This window comes from Canis aureus, chromosome 33, assembly GCF_053574225.1.
Source record: "Canis aureus isolate CA01 chromosome 33, VMU_Caureus_v.1.0, whole genome shotgun sequence".
Taxonomy (NCBI): Eukaryota; Metazoa; Chordata; class Mammalia; order Carnivora; family Canidae; genus Canis; species Canis aureus.
The window spans coordinates 28,148,522-28,170,406 of NC_135643.1; the positions used below are offsets into that span (position 1 = coordinate 28,148,522).

Below are 21,885 nucleotides of genomic sequence, written 5' to 3' on the forward strand. Positions count from 1 at the left end.
GATTTATAAAAATGGACACAGTGGAAGACAATGCTAAATCTAATATGCTCTCACATTTGTTTTATTATTAGTGAAAAAAATCAGGATTTTTTTTTTCTAGAGAGTTTTCTTTACACAAAGATTTCTTACTTAAGTATAAGCAATAAAGTGATCTTATACTCAGTGAGTTCCACAGGACAGGGGTGTCATCTCAACAGCACACTGCGTGGCACAAAACTAGTACATAATAAACTCAAAGAAATGAGAGAAAAGCAGCCCAAAACAAAATAAAACCTAATATAGCAAATTGTTTTATTTCCTCTCAAGCTTCAAAATAACCCTTTCATTGCTAAATTAAACCAAGACTTTTTTATTCCCAGTCGCTAATTAAAACCAAGTGGCAGAAACAGTACAATGGTTTTACCCATTCATTGTGAACCCACTTAAAATTCAATTAAATTGCAACAGGAAAATATTGTGCTAAAATGACCTTTTCAACTCACCTGGTTTTCATCCTGATACTAGGCCTAATTAGTGCAAGGATGCATGAACTGAGTACAACTTATTCCAAACTTCAGTCAACTGAATGGCTAACAAGTCCATTTCTATAGTATTGGATTTTGGGGGGCTTTCTTCTTTTCTTTTCTGGATCTACTGAATAAGATGTAGATTAAGAAATATCTAAATATAAACATTTGTGATTTACTTCACTGAGGGATTAGATCATTCAAAGGACAAATTTTGGCCATTGATTACAACCTGGAGATGACAATGAGAGCAACAGTTGAGGTCACCAAGAGTCCTTTCATCACAAGCATTTGCTTTTTTTCTTATTCTTCAGCTTCTCTTTGCTCCTGGATATCTTGTCCTAGTCCAGGACAAGACTTTCCGACACCAGACTGGCGCAGAACATAAACTGAATTTACAGAGCTTTGACTACAGTCCATTCCCAATGAGCTCCCAAACAACACCTTAGGGAAATTGAAAATGAAACTTGGACATCACCTGAATGACATCATCTTACTTTTTTCTTACTCCCTAAAAGTGCTCTGCCAGGAATTTAGGCAACATTGTCTGCGGATGCTGGCCTTTGTACCCCTCCACAGTTAGCCATGCCAAGTGACCTCCATGAATCAACATGGGGAATGACCTAAAGACCAGCTTTATACAGCCTTGTATTTGCATGGGCAGCAAGGTGGCGGAAATGAGTAATGTAGCGATTGAATGGGCAGATAATTTCTTTAGCCATCTGTTCCGCATATGTTCAGCAGATCATTGCTATCTTGGACCTTGCAGTTTGTGCAGATGGTATTCTCCAGAGGGAGAAAGGGTCTAAAACGAGTCAGTCCAAAGATCAGTCTTAGTATAAGAGATAATAGATAATTGCCTGTCTCACCATCTTGTAAAAATCAGTTTTCTCGTAACCAACCACTTTGAGCATGAAGTGCGAAGGTTTACAGTTGATAATTTGGATTTGTTGCTCTGTGACTCTTATCTCACACCACATCAAGTTTCAGAAGATAAAGAGACTGTTGTTTAAAGCTTCAATTTTACTAACAATGTTCACTAAGATTATTCATTTGTTTTGCAGTAAGAGTTGGACTTTTATTTCTTTTGCTTCTATAAGCGAGATTTTTCAGTAGTTCAACCAATAATGCATCCTATCTTCTTGGCCATGCTTTGAAAAAAAAGATGTGTGCTCATCACAGAAAAATGCACTACAAATGAGACCCAGAACTGGCTACTTCTTCAAGGTGCCAGGATATCTGACTTCCCAACTTTCATCATGGACTTAGCTCTCCCAGATAAAAGGAAGATAAAATGCATTAATCAAAATGCAAAGATACAGGAAAGACTCTACTAAAAGTGGGTGAAAGTGATAAGTGAATGCTGACTCCAGAGAGCTATCTTAAACTTCAAAAGATCTCTGGGAGAAGATATGAATGAGCGTGTTTCTGAGAGATCAATTCCTAATTCCAGAAGGATTTTCAGAAAAGAACACAGGAAAGTAGGAGTAGACCAGAATTCCAGAACTCTGTTCCTATATATTTTTTAGTGAAAGCTATACAGATTCAGATGAGAATGAAAGCTAAGAATATCAGTTAATGTTTGTAAAGTGATAGTATTAAGGACAAGAGAAAATAAAATTAATAAAACAACAAATTCTGGTGCAAAGTAAGCTTTGAACCATATTCTGAAGGCTTCCAAATGCAATTAGCAACATGGGGTGGTCAGGGAGAGAAAACAGACTTTCAGATGTCTCCCATCACCTCTGTGTTTCTCCATCTTTACATCCATCACACTTTATTAAAGTTGTTCAAACTCCAGCTACCCACAAAACCATAAATACCATAAGAGCAGATATAGTGACTAAGTTATTTAATTGCTAGTCTTACTTAGCAGAATACCCTAATTAATGCTTACCAAATAAATGTGGGCACAAATGTTCCTTTTGATATAAGAACCCTCAGCACACCAAATATGTAATGATTTCATGGTTGGTTATCTGTCCTCTTTGACATATTTAACTATAGCCTCCTCCACCATCACAACCAAGCCATGGCCCTGAATCTCTAACTCTGAATGATTATCCTCTAGACTTGATGCTAAAACCACCCCCCAACAATGATTGCTGATTCAAAAAGAAAGAAGTAAAGATTGATGATTGATTGATTGATTGATTGATTGATTTATGAGAGAGACAGAGAAAGAAGGAGAGAATATGAGTAGGTGGAGGGGTAGGGGTAGAGGGAAACAGACAGAGAGAGAGAGAGAGAGAGAATCTCAGCAGACTGCACTGAGCACAGAGCCTGACACCAGGTTCACTCTCACAACTGTGAGATCATGATCTGAACTGAAACCAAGAGTCAGATGCTCAACTGACCGAGCCACCCACAGGTCCCATGATTGCTGATTACTTCTCTCTACTGAACAACTCAGCTTAGCACTTAAAAATATTTCATCTGCTATACCTACCTAAACTACCCAGCTATCTCCTCTTTTCGAAATGGTCCTTATGCTTCCCATAAACATTTGGTGATGATGATGATATGTAGACCCTTCTCAGTGTTTTGTACATTCTCACAACAATGTTATGAAGTGAGTACTATTATCCTCAAGTTAAGATGAGGAAACAGAGACAGTCACACTGCTAGAAAGTAGTTAACACTCAGATTTGAATCCCAGTATCCTGTCTACAAACTTTGTGCTTTTCAACACTATGGTATACCTCTCTTCTAGATGCCCTAATTAGTGTCTATGACATGTATAGCACTGTGCCACTTGCCAAGATGGATATGGAGATCAGGTGGAAATAGAGCTTATCATTAAGATGCTTAGTATGGGGAGAAAAATTTAATATAATAAGCAAACACACTGCAGAAATTAATGAATAGCTTTTAACCTAGTAATAAAGATCAGAACCAAGACTATCTCATATAACCCTTATAGAATTTTTCTTCCTCTCAGAGTAAATAAGAACTGAAATGTGGTGAGGGATTGGGATCCACACACTGGATAACCAAACCCCAAGCTTCCTTAGGGGCCACTTTAAGACTTTGTCTTATGAAAAGCTACCAGTGACTAACTCCATAGTCTTTCTTTTATTCTTAATTTCCTAAATTTTTATAGCCTCAGGCTGACTCATCCCATCACAAACCTAAGCAAATATTGACTTAGATGGTTAATGCATGGAAGTCATACAACCCTAAAAATTCATAAACTTACAGAAGCAATGACTATAAAACCATCTCTTAAAGCTCTTACAATTCTCTGTACAGGAGAGCAGATATAAGTCATCACTCAATAAATGATGAATGACTGAACAACAAATGGATGGAGGGAGGGAAGGATGTGTTTTTCTATGTATATTTCTAAGTAAATGAATGGAACTTAAGAACCAAGTGAGAGAGAGAATCCAGAATAAAAGGCAAGTTGGCCTCTGGCATTATTAAAATGTTTTATCAGGTAGAAGATCTGGTGCTCTGAAATAAAGACCAGGAGCACAAGCAAATAGCACTGTCTTGCCAACAGAATAAAAGTCATTCCTCTGCCCTGATGTCTCTACACGCACATATTTGGAAGCCAGAGTCCATTTACTGGCACCCAATGCATATCTTTTCTGGAAATGATTATAGTCACAGATCCACTTTTAGTCAAAAGTGTTAGAAAATGAGAGGGAGACCATCCAGTTCTTACTTTCTCTTTGTGATGAACTGTTATAAAGTGTTACATGTGGATGGAAGAGGGGTGAGAAGGGAAGAGACAGAAGAACAGACTACAGGAGACCAAATAAAAAGTTCAAAGTGGCAAGCAATGCAAAGTAACACTTCATCATCCCAATTTTACTCCTGTGTGTTGACTAACAAGAGTGTTGGCATTACCTGATGAGAGGTCAGCTCCAAACAGTTCAGAGTATTCTTTTAAAGTTCTTGAACCTAGTCTCGAGTTCAAGGATGTACAAGCAAAAACTCCAACTGTTATGATGTTTACGAAGTCCTGCTAAACCCAACCTGGTGAAAATATTAGCTAACTTTGAATGTTTGCCCAGTCTCAGTGAGCACTCTGGGGAGTTAAGAAGAAGGACCTTAAAAGCCAAAAGAATGGAGACTACACACAAGACAGAAGTTGGAGGCTTACAAACTGCACATTCTTTGAAGCGCCTCCCCCCCTTTTTTCTAAAGATTTCATTTGAGAGAGAGAGAGACAGAGACAGAGACAGCAGAGTGAGACAGAGCACATGAGCTGGGGGGAGCAGCAGAAGGAGAAGAAGCAGGACCCTCACTGAGCAGGAGCCCAATGCTAGGTTCGATCCCAGCACCCTAGGATCATGACCCCAAGCCAAAGGCAGAGGCCCAAGCAACTGAGCCACCCAGATGCCTCTGAAGCTCTTTTTAAAAGAAGGTTGCCCAGGACATTCTTGTCCACTTTTAGCAGTGTCCACTTACCTAAGTAGTTGCAATAAAAATCTAAGTACTTTGTGGAGATAAGCATCTCTCCATCTGTGAATGCTACTGGGAGCAGGTCCCTTAGTTCAGCAGATAATTCAGCCCACCCATTCTTAGACCCTTCATCATTCTTATCTCTGCCGGGCAAATCCCCTGGAGCTTTCTACTTTTCTCTTCAGTTTATTAGCCTCAACACATCCTTCAGACTTTCCAGGGGCATTTTGTAGTGTGAATTCCCAGTCAATTTATAGATTTCCCTCACCTGACACCTAAACTTAAAGCATTTAGATTTAATCATCCATTAGACATCCATTTGGTTTTTGTATTTCTGATCTCAAACCTACATAACCCCAACCAAAATCATGATTCTCACCAGCTCCTGGAAACCCATTTCTTCATCAGACTTCTACAGCTTAGTAAATGACAGTGCCATTCACTATGTCACTCAAGGCTAAAACCTACGAGTCATTGGCTTCTGGCTCACCTCTCACATTCTCCCCGCCAGTTCTGTTGACCTTATCTCTAAATGTACATCCTGAGCTCTTCTTTTCTGCATCTGCCCTGCTACAACCCTAGTCTAAGCTACTATTATCTCTCAAAGTCTTCCTAGGCCATCTCCCAGCTAACGTCATGTTGTTGTAAAGTCAATCAGAACTATTAGCTCAGTGGCCAAAATAATACCAAAGTAGGTTATTATATTTACTACAAAATCACTGTATGTATAAAAATGTGATCAACATCCTAGGGGAGAAAACCATAATTATGTTAGGGCAATCATAATTATAATAAATACTCCATGTTTTATTAAACTTTACAATAATTTCCTTATGCAAGTGAAAATTAACAGTAGTTACTGGTTAAAAATTGCACATGTACCCTGCCAACATACAGTAGCCACCATCACATACCATCTGAACTACTACTACAAGTAGCCTCATAACTAACTGGTCTCCACATTTCCACTTTTGCCTCCCCTAAGCTCTGTTGCTCATAAACCTATCAAAGTGAATTTTTAATGATGAAGAGTATGAGAATGAGTGGGCTGGATCTATCTGTTTAACTAAAGGCCCTGTTCTTAGTAGCATTCACAGATGGAGACAAGGTTCATTAGAATGTATGACTCCTGCACTTAAAATCCATCATGGCAGACACCTCCCTATTCTCTCCATCTTCCTTATACAAGAGTCTCCACCACCACCACTAAGTTTTAGGGAGTACAGGCTACTCAGCAGGAAAACTAATCTTTCTGCCTCCTATATACAAAGAAATGAGGCCATATGACTGTGGCCGGGCTAATGGATATGAGAGAACCGAGGTGGATATAATCTCCAAGTGACTTAAAATGCAAAGCTACTGGGGCGCTTGGGTGGCTCAGTCAAGTAAGTGTTAGACTCTTGATTTTGGCTCAGATCATGATCCCAGGGTCATGATCTCAGAGTCATGAAATGAAGCCCCACATTGGGCTTCATACTCAATGTGGAATCTGTCTATCCCTTTTCCAGCCCCTGTGTGTTCTCTCTCTCTCTCTCTCTCTCTCACACACACACACACACACACACACACACAAATAAATAACTAAAATCTTTTTTAAAAATTTAAAAATGCAAGGCCACTTGTCCTAGACTCCCTCTTTCCTCCTTCCTGTAGGTTGGAATGAAAGTATGAAGGTGAGAATCTAGTAGGGATCTTACTTGTGTTATGTCTGCTGAAAAATAGCTTGTAACCATAAGAGTCATTCAAGTATTTTTTCAATTGAATAAAAGGTAGAGAACACAGTTTCAGATAGCCTATATATCCTCTTGCACAGACACTTATTTGGATGTCCAATAGTAAGTAACATAGTACTACTATTAAGAATTCTGTGGAAATGATGAAAAAGAAAAAGGCAATATATTCAAGTTTAATGCCAAGAAAATAATAACTGAGATTCTAATAATTATGGAAGATAGGAAAAGAAGTAGCCAGGTATTTTATGTTAATGATGCACACCTAGAAGTAACACAAAAGTATATTCTGTGTCCAAGACCAAGAATAAAGCACAACAGAGTCCAGGAATTGCTATCAAATGAGAACATATTCAAAACTCAGTAAAAATGGGGCACCTGGGTGATTCAGTCAGTTAAATACCTGCCTCTTGATTTTGGGTCAGGTCATGATCTCAGGATCATGGGATCAAGTCCAGAGTTGGGCTCTGTGCTCAGTGCAGAGTCTGCTTATCTCTCTCCATCCACTCCTCCCCCTGCACACTCTACGATAAATAAATAAAATCTTAAAACAAAACAAAAAAACAGCAAAACCACAAAAGGAGGAAAGATCAAAGCAATTTAACATATTTTCAGGATATTATATATTAATAGACATGTAACTTGCAGAGTGACAAAGACAAGATTATTTTATTTTGCTTAAATCTTTTTAAGAGAAGGGAGTAGTTTATTGTATCACCTAACTACAATGTTATGAGAAAACTGTCAGACTTCATGCAGAGCTGGAACCAAAAGTGAAGATAATTTCATGGTTCTATTGTTCTTTTTTTTTTTTTAACTAAAGTTGGAGGAGGCATTAATTTAGACTTCCATAGTTCCTGTATACCCTTTCCTTACTCAGCTTCGCCTTTTAACATCTTATACAACTGCAGTACAATATCAAAGCTAAGAAATTAGCTTTGGTACAATTCTGTTAACTAAATTGCAGACTTTATTCAAATTTCACTTTTTTTTCTACTAACATCCTTTTACTGTTTCAAGATCCTACCAGGATCCCACCTTTGCATTTCAGTAGTGCTATATGAATGATCACAATCTAAAGTTTACTGAAAATGGCAGTGCCTTGACCTCCAGCCCCAGAGCTAAAAGAAAAATATGTATTCAGAAAGCCATAGTTATACCAAAATATCATTTTAAAATTGTAGTAGTATCTAACTAGTGTTCTTGCTTTAACTGCCATCAGTGGTTCTTACATTTTTATAGGTCATAGAACCTCTGGAGAATCTAGTAGAAGACAAAAGCTTACTAAAAAAAAATGCAAATATGCACATGTTGACAATTTTAGGAATTCATAAACCACCAAATCTCATCCTTAGATCCCTGAGGGGTCCCAGGCTAGGCACTCCTTTCTTAATACCAAAGGATAACTAAGTTGATTTGCTTTTCACAGGTCCATCTATATGCCCTTCTTTGATACTGTCCTTTCAGTTTGTTACGGAAGAAAAAGAGGAAGAAAGGGAGGACTGGGGGAAGGGAGGAAAGGAGAACACATGGGAGGGAGGAGAGGAGAGAGGAAGAGAGGAAGAAAAAAGTCATATAATCCCATGTTCCTACTACTTCACTCGCCCAGGATAGGACAAAATTACTCAACAATTCTGCTTAATTATTTTGTCCTAAAAATTTTTTTTAATTATTTTGTCCTAGACTGCTTTTTAGGTTGGATCTTGGTGTGTATTAGAAACTCTCCATTTTGCCACATTCAGCCTTTCTTTTCTCCCTCAACCCATCCACCCAACAACCCCCCACTCTTCCTCTAAGACTTCATGTTTCTTTCAAATGTTATAGATTCACAGCAGTTGTGTAGAGACTATATTCCTCCAGTTAAAAAGTAGAAGGAAGATAGGAGGTTTTGACTTTTACTTTTAAAAACAAATTGCTGCCAGGATTACCAGGATCCTAAGGTCACTGTGACCACTCTTCCTCATAGCTTGTAAAAGCCTAAAAATATCTGAAGGTCTTTTTTTCTTCTTTAACCTGTTTCTTCTGAGGGATTTGACCCCATCCCATGAAATTTTTGCATTCATGTACGTTATATATAGTCAATGTCATGAAACTTCTTTCTGTTTTAACAGTATGTTGGGATTCTGGCTCTAATGCAGTTCATTTGAAAATTAAAAGCAAATTTCATAGGCTATGTGCTCTGCAGCTGAGGAATCTGGGTCAGTCAGATTGCCCCATCAGAAAGAAAATGGGCATTTTTTTCATGGACCTATTTTGAGGTAAGAACCATACCTTTTCTGGAAGGACTCCGCCCCTCCCACCTGAGAGAACTCAGGGTGTTCTTTACTACAATTAATTCTTTGTCCTAAGAGTCTTTGGACCTAATCATTGTTCCAGAAAATCTTGAGTCAAGTCTATTGCTTTAGCCTTTTACATAATATAATTTGGAAAGACTTTTCAGCAAACCTAATTCAAATGAGTCCATCTGCTAAACCCAAAATATGAGCTTTTCATAAAATGCAGATGCAATAACAGACTGAAAGCACGAAAGACAGCATGTATACAATCATTTAGCAATAGCCAAATGCTTCCTTTTGTAAAGAGAAAAACTAAATGTATCATTTTCTAGCTAATAGAATAAGTCCTCATAGTTTAAGCTTTGATGTTGCCACATAAGTAATTCTTTCTCTAGTATGATCAAAATCACAGAAAAAACATCCTGATAAGATTTGTCTTTATGACCTCCTTTGATCTCTTCTATTAATAGAAAAGAAAGAAAGGATATTTGGAGGCCTAAGCTCCCCATTAATCCATGGAACATTTTAATTCATTGTATTTCTTTATAAGAGATGCAAAAAGAAATTTTCACTAAGCAATTTAGTACAAAACCGCCTCAAAAGGAAAAATCTAACATCTGATTTACTAAAACCAGGAGGTTGTAAACACACAGCTAGATAATGTAGAACTTATTTCTCTTAGTAACAGTGCTATTATTTTAAATTATAGCCATTTATGGTACATGAAGTAGACATGCCTTTAGCTACTTGCTATCTGAGATGATTTTTCAGTATGCTGAGCAAATGATTACTCTTGAAAATAAGAAAAAAAAAATTGGATTCCAATATTTACCACACATTTCAAAGTCACATAAATTGGTCTTGACTCATGCTTTGCATTTTACTTTTCAAATTAAACAACTGTTTGTTTTCATTATAAGAGATGGAAATTTTAAAAATTGAGAGAATTTCAAATAATGAACAAAAGCAGGGCACCTGGGAGGCTCAGTGGGCTAAGCATCTGACTCTCGGTTTTTGGCTCACATCATGATCTCAGAATATTGAGATCAAGCCCTTGGTCAGGGTCTGTGCTGGCCATGGGGTCTGCTTAAGATTTTCTCTTTCTCTCTCCTTCTGCCCCTCCTGCTCACTCTCTCTCTTAAAAAAAAATATATATATATATGAAAGCACAGCATAGGAGGTGAAGGTGGAACATGTTATAATTCAGGATTGAAAACTACAATCCAAGATAGGTCAGCAGCTTCAGTTTATCTTTTGGCTTTCATCTTAAACATGACATCAGAAAGCATATGACACGCATGAGTTTAGAACTGGGTTTTATGAGATTCTGCAGAACAAAAGGGGAAAACTATTAAATTCCAGTGAATTTTTGATTTTATGGCTTAGTTTATTGGGATTGGATAGAGAATTAAAATGGGGAAACTTTAAAAGGCCAATTGCAATTCACTAGGAATTTTATAAACATGAATTCTCTACCTATATATTATATAAAAGGAAAGTATTAGAGGTTCTGGAAGCTCCAACTGTTACTTTCATTTTAATCACTGAAGGCAGAATGTGATAAAAAGAATACTAAAATAGAAGATAGGATATTTCTTTAGTAATTAATTGTATCACTGGGAAACATAGCTTCTTTGCATCTCTCTCTCTCTCTCTCTCTCTCTCTCTCTCTCTCTCCTAATCTATAAAGTAAGGGATTTGGACTAGATGATTTCTCAGGGTCCTTTCTAATTTATTATTGTTTGACTGTTATCATTGTGTCCAAAATATTCATGCAAAGTATAAATAGGGCTGTGCTTGTGATTTCACAGGAAACCTTTAAAATGCACCAGATAGGGCACCTGGGTAGCTCAGTGGGTTAAGCATCTGACTTTGGCTCAGATCATGATCCCAGGGTCCTGGGACAGAGTCTGGTGTCAGGCTCCATGCTCAACAGGGAGTCCACTTGTCCCCCCGCCCTTCCCCACACTCATGTATTCTCTCTCTCTCTGTTTCTCCCTCTCTCTCTCAAATAAATAAAATCTTTAGTAAATAAATGAATGAAAATTAAATGCACCAAATAGTTTTTCATCAATCCAATCACACTTTGTTCTAATGTCTTCCTGCCATATTTGACCCATGTCTCCTGTGGAGATATCCATACCCTATCCCACATTCATACAAAGTAAAAGGAAAATCTCATCAGGTTCTATACTTAATAGCTTAGCACAAAATAGCAGTTGCTTCTTCCAAAGATCTTAGAGGAAATGTGACCAGAAAGACAAAAAGTCAGCAGACCTTGATAAGCAGAGCTTCAACAGCCTCTCTGGAAGTGGCTGGTGAAATCAATTCTCTTGCTGGTCTCTGACAAGGCAGACAATAGAAAATATTTGAGCTTGCACAGTGTAGACGACATTTTACTGGACCCTATGGAGAGAGTCCAAATACATATGAAAATCTAGTGGCTTCCTTGGAAAGAGTTCATTGTGTGTTTAGAGTGTTCAGGAGGGGATTTTTTTCCATTCCTAGTGCCCTCTCAGGTACATAGCCATTGACTTAGTTCCTCTAACTAATGGTATAATTGGTCAGCATAGACATATTTTAATATTATGATAATTTAAACTTATCCTATACTTGTCCAAAATATAAGCTGACTAATGAAACAAAATATATAGCCTGATGTAGTGTTTTAAAACTGATAAAAGAGAGCTTTCACAAACCAATGGGGTAAAGATAACTTGTTCAACCAAGGGAATTAAGAGAAGTAAATAACTACTGGGCAGAAATTAATGTGGGATCAATTTAGGTTTTTATTGTTTGTTGAAATAACCTCTGATGGATTAAAGAGTTAACTGTAAAAATCATACACAGCAAAAATAAAAACATTGTTGAATATAATTTGATTTCTGCATAAAGGAGAATCATCAAGCTTTAAAAATGGAAAAAATACAATATAAAAGATAAATTTAGTTACAGAAAAAGCCTAAATTTTGTCAGTTACACTGACAAAAATTAGAAGGCAAACAATAAATTAGTCTGAAATTTTCACAGAAAATATCAAAGAGGTAAAATATTATTCATATAAAGAGCCCACAGAAAATATCACAAACACCAAAATCTCCATTGATAAATTTGGAAAGAACCATGACAGATAATGCATATAGACACAAAAACCAATACTACTAAAATTGTCAGATTAGCAGAGTTTTCTTCATAGATACCCCTCAACTTTAGAGAAAATGTGAGGAAGTCAACATACTCATAGTCTGGTGTTTAAAACTTAAAAGGGTACAAAATTTCTAAAACTAAATGTGGCAATATATTCTAAAGGCCTTAACAATGCTCATACAATTTGACTTCTATAAATTTAGCCTAAGGAGATATACTGACATTTGGACAAAATTTTAAGATGCTTAATGCAGAGATATTTACAGTGGCAAAGAAATCAATTAATAAGTAAAAAAAAACACTTTGAAAACCAAGTAATAAATGGATGATTAAACAAATTATGGTTTTCCTTGTTCCTCATTGTTTTTGAGAATATAGGAAAACTTTGTTGTAATGTTAACTGAAAACTAAAATAGAGATTATATGGGATATGAAGTCAGTTATATGTGTTGTTTTGTAAAACATAAGATAATTCTAGGAAAAAAGTCCTACAATGTTGACAGTGTTTGTCTTTGGTTGGTAGGACTATAAACCGATTTTTATGTTTTTTTGTGTACTTTTTAATTTTTTGTATTCTCAGTAGCATGTATTATTTGGGGGTAAAAATTAACCTTCACAATATTGTAAGGACATAAAGTATCAAAAGTCCTGCAGTCAGATTTATGTGAATAAAGTGTTAATAATAAAAGCCCACTTTCTTCAAACTGTTAAGTAAAACCAATGATCTATGATACTTCCACATAATACTAACAATAATACTTAAATGCTTGTCCTTCCACAGTAAGTGAACATAGTGGCCAATGTAATTCAAGGTAACCCCCATCTCCTTCTCAAGGAGAAAACTGTAAAGCAGAACAGTCTGGTAAGTTAATCATAAATTTGAGTAATGTTCTTGGGTTCAAAACCTGCTCCACCATTTACTACATCCCTGAACCTTAGTTTTCTCATCTGTAAAATGGAGAAAATCACAGCACCTACCACACTGGGTTGTTATGAGAGATAAATGAGTTAATACATGTTAAGTCCTTAAAATAGGGCACCTGGGTGGCTCAGTTGGTTATGTGCCTGCCTTCGGCTCAGGTCGTCATCCCTCGGCCCTGGGATCAAGCCCCACATCAGGCTCCCTGCTCATCAGAGAGTTTGCTTCTCCTTCTCCTTCTGCCCCTCCTCCCTGTTTGTGTTCTCTCTCTCTCAAATAAATAAATAAAATCTTAAAATAAATTTTAAAAAGCCCTTAAAACAAAGCCTACACACAATTAGCACCCAACAAAAAGTATCACTGAAGCTTCCTCACAATGGCAGTTGCAATCCATTAGATACCTCAAAATGTATTAAGGATATAATAAGCATGCATATGTAAAATGACTGTTTCCCATTGTAGGGATAGCAGAGCACTTCTAAGATAGGTTATAAAAACTGCCCTCATTAACACATTGAACTAAAGTACAAATGGAGAACCACATATGTCTACATGCTTAAAAACTTAAAGAATTATTAAATAAAAATTCTATTCTTCTTGTTTGACAAATATAGCTTGTAATGACCTAGAAGGCCAGATTCAAATTTAAACTTCTCACAATACTTAGAATTTAGGCTATTAATGGCCATTCACCACCACCATCACCACACATACAAACACACAAACACACATACAGACCCCTCCTCCCAGCGTACCCCAACTCCTCCTTTTTCCACCCCAGCTTCACCCACACTGAAGGGTCCTCACATCCAAGTATATAGTTAACCAAGACTATATTTTCAGGCTTGGTCCACCATTGGCCTCCCACCTCCAACAAACAGCAGCCTTGGCCCCCTCTCACCTCCAGTAGCACAGAATGCTATCAGATTCCTGTGCCCAGACAGCAGTTTTAGGGTTGGTTGGGCAGAAAATTCTAGGCTCCCAGGTACATAGATAATAATCCATAAGGAGTAGGGGGTGAGGCTCTGAATTGCCATCAACTCTTCGCCTCACAGATTTTCCCCACCCAGGGGAGGTATGGCTATAAGAAGGCCAAACAGAATGCCAAGGCAGAGACCCCTTTGCCTAGACAGTAGGACATTGCCACCTGCAAATAATAGGAATATTCATCAAACATGTATCTCATGAATTTAAATTGTAGGAAACTCACAATAAAATGGAAGTGCTCCAGATATCCACATGAATGTGAACATCTGGGAATTAAAAATAGATGTTTTGGTAAACTAGAATATTCTATATAAAAAAAAAACTCTGTTTTGCATTGGTCTCATCCTAGTTGCCACATTCCACGGTCCTATAAGCACAGGAAAAAAGACCTTTACTTTCTCTTCTCCCACATCTCTGATTGCTATGCCTTTTGCTGGCTGCTTCTCAGCCTCTCTGGCCTCCCTTCCTCTCCTTTGATCCCTCCTCCCACTTTAAGACCTTTCCACAGACTCTGTCATCTACCTGGAATGCTCTATCCCCATGTATTCTGAAAAAATATTAATATTTTATTGACATTGATATTAATTAATATAAAATATCATGCTAATTGATACTAATGTAATACAGTATTAATATTAATTCCTCAGAAACCTTCTGATCTCCTTTCAGATACCACTTCCATAAAGAAGCTAGCTGCTGTTGAACCTCCAAACTGAACTGGTCAGCTCTGCTCAGTTATACACTGACATAGAATCTTGATCCTCTTCTTTTATAGCACTGAATGATTTGTAATTATATATTCAAGAGGGGTTTCATGAATGTTTCTCCGCTTCAATGATACTATAAGCTCAATGTGGGCAAAGATCAAACAATGTCATACAATGTCAGCATTGAGCACAGGGCCTGGCATATAGCAGAAGCCATGTAAATATTTGATGAATGATCATATAACATATTGGAATAAATGTCACAATACAAAAATCTGACCTAGTCGTCCGACATCTAGGGAGCCAAACCTACTTAAGAAGGATCCAGAGATTTGACTTGACAGAGCAGGGCTCTGGGAGACCTATGTGTTTGTGGAGGAGACATGGAGGTGGTAGATGGCAACAAAATGAAGTGCTCCAGTAATGGTCTGAATATTTCCTAGGTCTTTCAATGTGGGCTCTGCAGTGGTGAGTTGGAGCCAGCTTATACTGGCTGGCTGTGAGAACTGATCAGTTGTGAACAGCTCTTCCAATTCCAATTCCATGTCCAGTGACATTGAGTCGGGAGCCTGTGGCCATGGAGAAAGTATTTACACCAGAAAAATTAGAAAATGCTACAAATAACAAATCACCAATTTTTTTCCTATTTCTGGAGAGCTGACTGTTAAATATTTATCATCACATCACTGACACCATGCCAGTAAATTTCTAATCTGCCTCATGAAGAAGCATAGTCTTAAGGTTTTCTAATTTCCTCACAATCAAGAACATACTTATGTCTTTTTGTAATTGAAAGAGTTTTAGTATCGTTCATTGGGAGATAAACACTTTTTTTAAAAGCCTGAATTGTTACTTACTGAGTGATTATATTTCATGTATTGAAGTTTCAAAAAATATTTTTACAGAAAATTTTAAAAAACAAAAGCCAAATGGAATATTATATGAATCCATCACATAACTTCAATAATTATGATCAATACTGTTTCATTAATCCCCCACTTACTACCCCTCCCCTTCTCAGTGAATAACTTCAAAACAAATGCCATATCATTTTATTTTTATGTATTTCAGTATGTATCTCTGATTGATAAGTACTTTTTAGTAAAACTAAAATATAATTATTGTGCCTAAAATATCTCTTATATTATTAAAAATCTTGTCACTGTTCACATTTCCATGATTGACTTCCAATTACTTGTCCAAATTTTTGTTTGGATCATTATTCAAATAGGGTCTTTATTTAAATTGGTTCACATTTTTAAAGATTTGATAGACTTTCCCCCTCCAATGTATGTTTTCCCCCTTGCAATTTTTTATTAAGAAAATCAATCAGATCACTTATTCTATAGACTTTCATATAGTTTTGATTTTGTTGATTGCAACCCCATGGTATCATTTAACATGTTGCTCTATCTCTTATATTGCATGTGTATTACTATTTAGAGCGAGAGGCTTAATCACATTACAGTTTGCTGTGTGTGTGTTTGTCTGTGTGTGAGATGGGGGGTGGAATGGGACACTATAGAGAGGAAGTGAGTGGGAAATATTACTTCACAGCCAACACTTTGTATTTCCACTAAGAGGTCCACATTTTGGCTGTCTCTCCCTCGTGTTTATGTGTGCTTGTGTGTGATTTTCTCAGTCATTGCTGATTATATCACTGAGATCCATTAATTTGGGGAATTTATAAAATGGTATTATTCTATTTCTATTATTTCCTCTTTATTTATTAATTGTAATAGTCTTTAAGGAGAAACTTCTCTTTATACATTATTGGTCATCCAACAATTTGTACCCAAGTCAAATTCTGTTTTCTTTTCTTTAGAGAGAGTGTGTACACACAAGCAGGAAGGTGGAAGGGATAAGGAGGAAGGGCAGAGAGAGAAGAAGAGAGAGAATCTTAAGCAGGCTCCATGCATGGAGCCCACTGTGGGGCTCAGTCTCACAACCCTGAGATCAAGACCTGAGGTAAAATTGTCGGACACATAACCAACTGAGCCACCCAGGCGCCCTCCTAGTCAAATTCTTAAGATATAATAAAAGAAGTCCGAGTTCCATCCGTGTCTCCTCTATCATTTTCATTTGTACCCTAAGGTTTAGATCATATAGAAAAAAAGGACAATAGTTGATTTTTATCACTTTATAGCATTAAATATCTATATCCATAAAAATTTTAAATGAAAACAAATTAAATACTCCACTCAAAAAACTAGAGAAAGAACAACAAAGTAAATCAAAAGAAAGCATAAAAAGGATTAATAGTGATAAAAACAGAAATTAATGGATATATGTGTTTTCAAGTAATGAATTAGTTTCCTAACAGCCTCCAAAAGCAACTAAGGATTTTTTCAGTATTACTATAAATTCACAGATCTAAACAAATATGATATGTTTCATTGTTTCGTTGCTTTTATTAATACTTATCAATACTCAAATGGTTCCATTTTCAGTCACTGAGAGATTTTTCAAGTTGGCTTTTGAGTCCTTTTAATGCAACCATAGTCTATAATAACTTTCTTGCTTCTAATATAACAAGATGTTCTGAGTTTATGTTGTACATTCCTACCCTCAACTACAATCACTCTTTTCTCCAAGATTCCTAGTTCTTAGTAGTGGGAAATGATATTCAGAGAATATAATTTTGGCATGAGGGTATTTCCATGCTATTGAGTTCTTGGCCATTTAACATACCAAACATATTTTTTAAGATAAAATATCTCAAGTTCATGTTGGTATTTTTAATTTACATATATTACAACTGTTTCTTCTTTTCCCACACCATAAAACTCACTCCTCAATATCAATATCTCTCATCTGTTCTATGCCACAATACACATACCTCAGTAAAACAATACAAAACTACTACCAAAAATGTGATTACTAAAAAATGACTTAAAAATATTTTGCTATTATTTTTATCATGAGGACATATTCCACTAAGAAAGTACAAATTATTGAGTTTGAAATCATTTAGAATAGTTCCTCTGTGTGTGCATATAAGTGCAGTTAAACCATCAACTGGATGCACAATTCATTTCATTTGTATCCTTTCTGATACTATGGGATTTTTAACTATTTAATTTTGTTTTAATTATATAAAATATTAACATCATTTCATGTTAAATACTTGGAACAAGGTATGTTGAAAGATTCCAATTTCATCCATATCACCTCTTGCCTATTCTCTCCCTCATCATCCAAAGCATCAGTTCTAATAACCAAAAGTGACCCACTATACTTTCTCATTCTTTTGTTATGGCAGGGTTTTTTTTTTTCCATTTTTAAATATAAGCAATATAGGGATGCCTGGGTGGCTCAGTGGTTAAGAGTCTGCCTTCTGGCTTAGGGTGTGATCCTGGAGACCCGGGATCGAGTCCCACATCAGACTCCCTGCATGGAGCCTGCTTCTCCCTCTGCCTGTGTCTCTGCCTCTCTCTTTCTTTCATAATAAATAAATAAAATATTTTAAATATATATATAAGCAATATAGTATATCCCTTTCTTAGAAAAATAATAACACACTTTCCATCTTTTTTTCCCTTTAACAATATATCCTGGACATCATTCCACAGCACTATATTGAACTTTTTAATATTCTTCCTTATAGCTGCATATTACTCTGGTATGCTGATAGATAGCAATTCATTCTGCCACAGAAAATTCAGATTATTTCCAATCTTTTGTTACTGGGTGCTGCAACGAAGAGTCTTATGCATAAATCTCTTCTTTTTTTGCCAACGTATTATAGAGATAGACTCCTAGAAGTGGAATTTTTGCAGGGTACAAAAGTGAGTCAAAATGTATGGTTGACCCTTGAACAACAGGGATTCGAACTGCACAAATCTACTTAGATATGGTTTTCTGTTTTAGGGGGTTTGTTTGTTTGTTTGTTGCTGTTGTCGTTGTTGTTGTTGCTGTTGTTGTTGTTTAAGAGTTGACAGCCAAAGCTGCAAGGTCTTTATTTACAACTCTCCATACCAGTCTGCAGAGAGGGACTGAATGGAAGGCAACTGGTGCAGAGGTCGTCTGTTGCCCTCTGAGTAACCAGGGAGGCTGAAGAGGCATCGGCAGTCCCTGGCTCAGGTTGGCTACGCTTGCAAGCTGTCCCGTGCACCGCCAGGGTGGTCAAGTTGAGGGCCAGTGGCTGGTGGGCAAAATTCAGGACTAAAGCAGAGAAATGTACCCAGAGGGCAGAGCTGCTTTGCACAGGGAGCCCCACACCCCTGGCAATTATCCTCACCCCCAAATGGCTCTGGGACTGCACACAGGGCCAGTCAAGGGCCCTGTGCCCCTTCCAGGCCAGGCACAGATCCCTCCTTCCCATGTTGACCAGGCTTGCAGCCTCTGAGGCAAGTGCGCTCATATATGGCCACGCCTCCAAGCAGAAGGGAAGCTGTAATGTGCCTCCAGTCCACTATCATACCTGCAGGCCCACAGGGGGCTCCACTGCTGAGCCAAGGCCATCAGGCTGTGAAACATCTCCATTCTAGTATATTATACTAAATTTCCATATAAACCGCATATACAATTGGGTTACTTATTGAATTTTCTATTTTATTCCACTAATCAGTTTGTCTATGTAACATTAACAAAATGACTTAATCATATAGCTTTTTAGTGTTTACAATACATTTTAAAGTATTTAATTTTTTTAAAGATTTGGTTTATTAGAGAGAGAGAGAGCACAAGTGGAGGGGGGCAGCAGAGGGAGAGGGAGAAGCAGATTCCTCACTGAGCAGAGAGCCTAATGTGGGGCTCAATCCCAGGACCCCAAGATCATGACCTGAGCCAAAGGCAGGTACCCAATGGACTGAGCCACCCAGGCTCCCTGTATAGTATTTAGTTTTGAAGATGAATCGCTGTGACTTCACTATATATACACATTTCCTCTTCTTTTTTTGGTATTTTCCTGTCTATTCTTATTATTTATTTTCTTTCCAATTAAATTTTATCATCAGTCTATCCAGCTATGGAAAAAGACTGATTTTTTTAATTGGAATTACATTAAACTTAAGCAATTTAGGGATAACTGACATCATGACACTGTGTCTTCCATCCAAGAATGAGTATGTCTATTTGTTCAGCTCTATTTGTGTGACTCTTGGAAACTTTTTAAATGTTTTTCTTATCTACATCTTGAAGATTTTTTTGCAGAGTTGATACAAATGAATATAATTTCTGTTATGATTCATGAAATAGGATCTGATCCATTTTAGATTCTGATTTTTTGTGATGCTTCTTGATTTTTTATGTTAATTTAATAACCTCCTATTATACTAAATTCTCTATCATTTTTATTGTTTTCCACAGTTTCTTTTCTATATAATTATTCTATTTCCACATAAATATAGTTTTACTTTTTCCCTTGCAATTCTTATGCTTCCAATTGTTTTCTCTTGAGTTATCTGCATAGGCTAATACCTCCAACAATATGTTAAACAGTAGTGGAGAAAATGAGCAGTCTTACCTGGTTCCTAACTTTAGACAAAACATTTCTACAGTTTCCCCATTAAATAAGACGCTAAATTTTTTATGCTAATTTTTCAGAAGGAAGGGAAAAGGGAGGGAGAGAGAGAGAAAGCTCATATGGTTAAATATCCATCAATTACTATTTCATTGAATGTTTATACTATGAATGGATATTGATTGTTGTCAGATGCCTTCTCTGAATATTTGGAGATGCTCAAATGATTTTTCTCCCTAGCCTTCTTACTATGTTGTATCAGTTTAATGAAATTTTTAATAGTTAACCACCTGAATTAAATGAACCATGTTGCATTCCTAGAATTAATCTCAGCCCTTGGTCATCGTGCAATTACTTTTATATATGCTGTCAAATTCCAGTTGCTAATATTTTAATACTTTTATTTTTTTTTATTTTTTTTTAATACTTTTATTAAGACTATGTAAGACATTGATATTCTTAAGTGAGATTTTCTGTACTTTTCTTTTTTTGGTGGTATCATTGTCAGCTTTGGGGTTTAATGTTATAGTAGATTCAGGCCATGAAATGGGAAGATTTCTTTCATGACTATATTCTCTGGCATATTTTGAATGCACTGGGATTATTGACTCAGTGCATTTGAAATATTAAATGATTTAAGTTTTTCAATTCCAGTTGTATATGGTTTCCTGTAAAACCAGGTGGACCTGGGACTCTTCTGTGACAGCTTACTTTTCTACTTCTTTACTAGTAATAGTTTCATTTACACTTTACTGGGGTCAACTATGAGAAGTTGGATTTTTAAAATTTCCATCTTTATGAAGATTTTCAAATCTATTTGCACATATTGGGCAAAATAGAACTTTCTAAATTGCTTGGTTTGATGGATTTTTTTCTTCTTTTTGATTTCCAATTTTGTGGTTTTCTGCTTTCATTTTTTCTCTTCTTTATTATTTCTTCTTTGTCCTTTCTTTCAATTACACTAAGTAATGGTTTCTCAATTTTAATATTAATGGAATAGTTCAATGTGATTTTAGGACTACTTTTCTGTTTTCTAAGTCATTAATTTCTGTTTTTATTTATATTACTTCCTTTTTTATGCTTTCTTCTGATTTACTTTGTTTTTTTCCGTTTTAATTGATGTTCCATTCGTTTTCATTTTTATTTTTATTGATACAGCTATTTAATGCTATAAATTTTCTTCTGATAACTGATTCAGCTGTATCCCACAGATTCTGCTTTTCTCTTCATTACCATTATTTTTGGACAATTCTGCAATTTTGAGTTCCTCCTTTGAACCAAGTGTTTTTTGGTAGCATGTTTTTAAAAATAAAATGGAATTTTCTTTGCCATTATTATGCCCTCCTTCCCTACCGCACTGACTTCGAATAGTTTAGTGCTTTTAAAAAGTAAATACCAGCAGTTTCTTGTGATTATTTAAACTTGAGCTCATAGAGAAAAAAACAAAACAAAATACCACACAATCAACCTTAATGAGGAAAGCCAGAGAACAAGTGAATGGTAAGTTTCTTACTCTCCTAAGACTTTCATTTCCAAGTTCAATCACTGGCAATTCATCTTGAATTCCCTCATGTGACCTTGTTTTGTAGAGCCGGGGGGGGGGGGGGGGGGGGGGGGGGGGGGGGGCTTTGGTTGACCAGACATTTTTTAATACTGTCAAAAGACCACATGTCTTTATGTCACCCCATGCTGAAGTACTGTAGAGTATATTTAGTCCTTCACAAATAAATTTGCAC

The 21,885-nt window shown here is 36.5% G+C and overlaps 1 protein-coding gene and 1 long non-coding RNA gene across 10 annotated transcripts in view; one reads left to right on the forward strand and one right to left on the reverse strand.

The window, feature by feature from the left end:
- LOC144303825 (uncharacterized) overlaps positions 1 to 16,728 on the forward strand; it is a 46,928-nt gene extending 30,200 nt beyond the window's left edge. Inside the window, exons 4-7 of one of the 2 annotated variants that reach the window (XR_013370806.1) lie at positions 8,761 to 8,907; positions 12,854 to 12,934; positions 14,648 to 14,698; positions 16,511 to 16,728. This is a non-coding gene — a long non-coding RNA (uncharacterized LOC144303825). The remainder of the gene's footprint in view (positions 1 to 8,760; positions 8,908 to 12,853; positions 12,935 to 14,647; positions 14,699 to 16,510) is intronic. The other variant, XR_013370807.1, reaches the window with a different exon arrangement.
- LOC144303824 (uncharacterized) overlaps positions 1 to 21,885 on the reverse strand; it is a 159,877-nt gene that overhangs the window by 40,218 nt on the left and 97,774 nt on the right. The window lies entirely within an intron of this gene.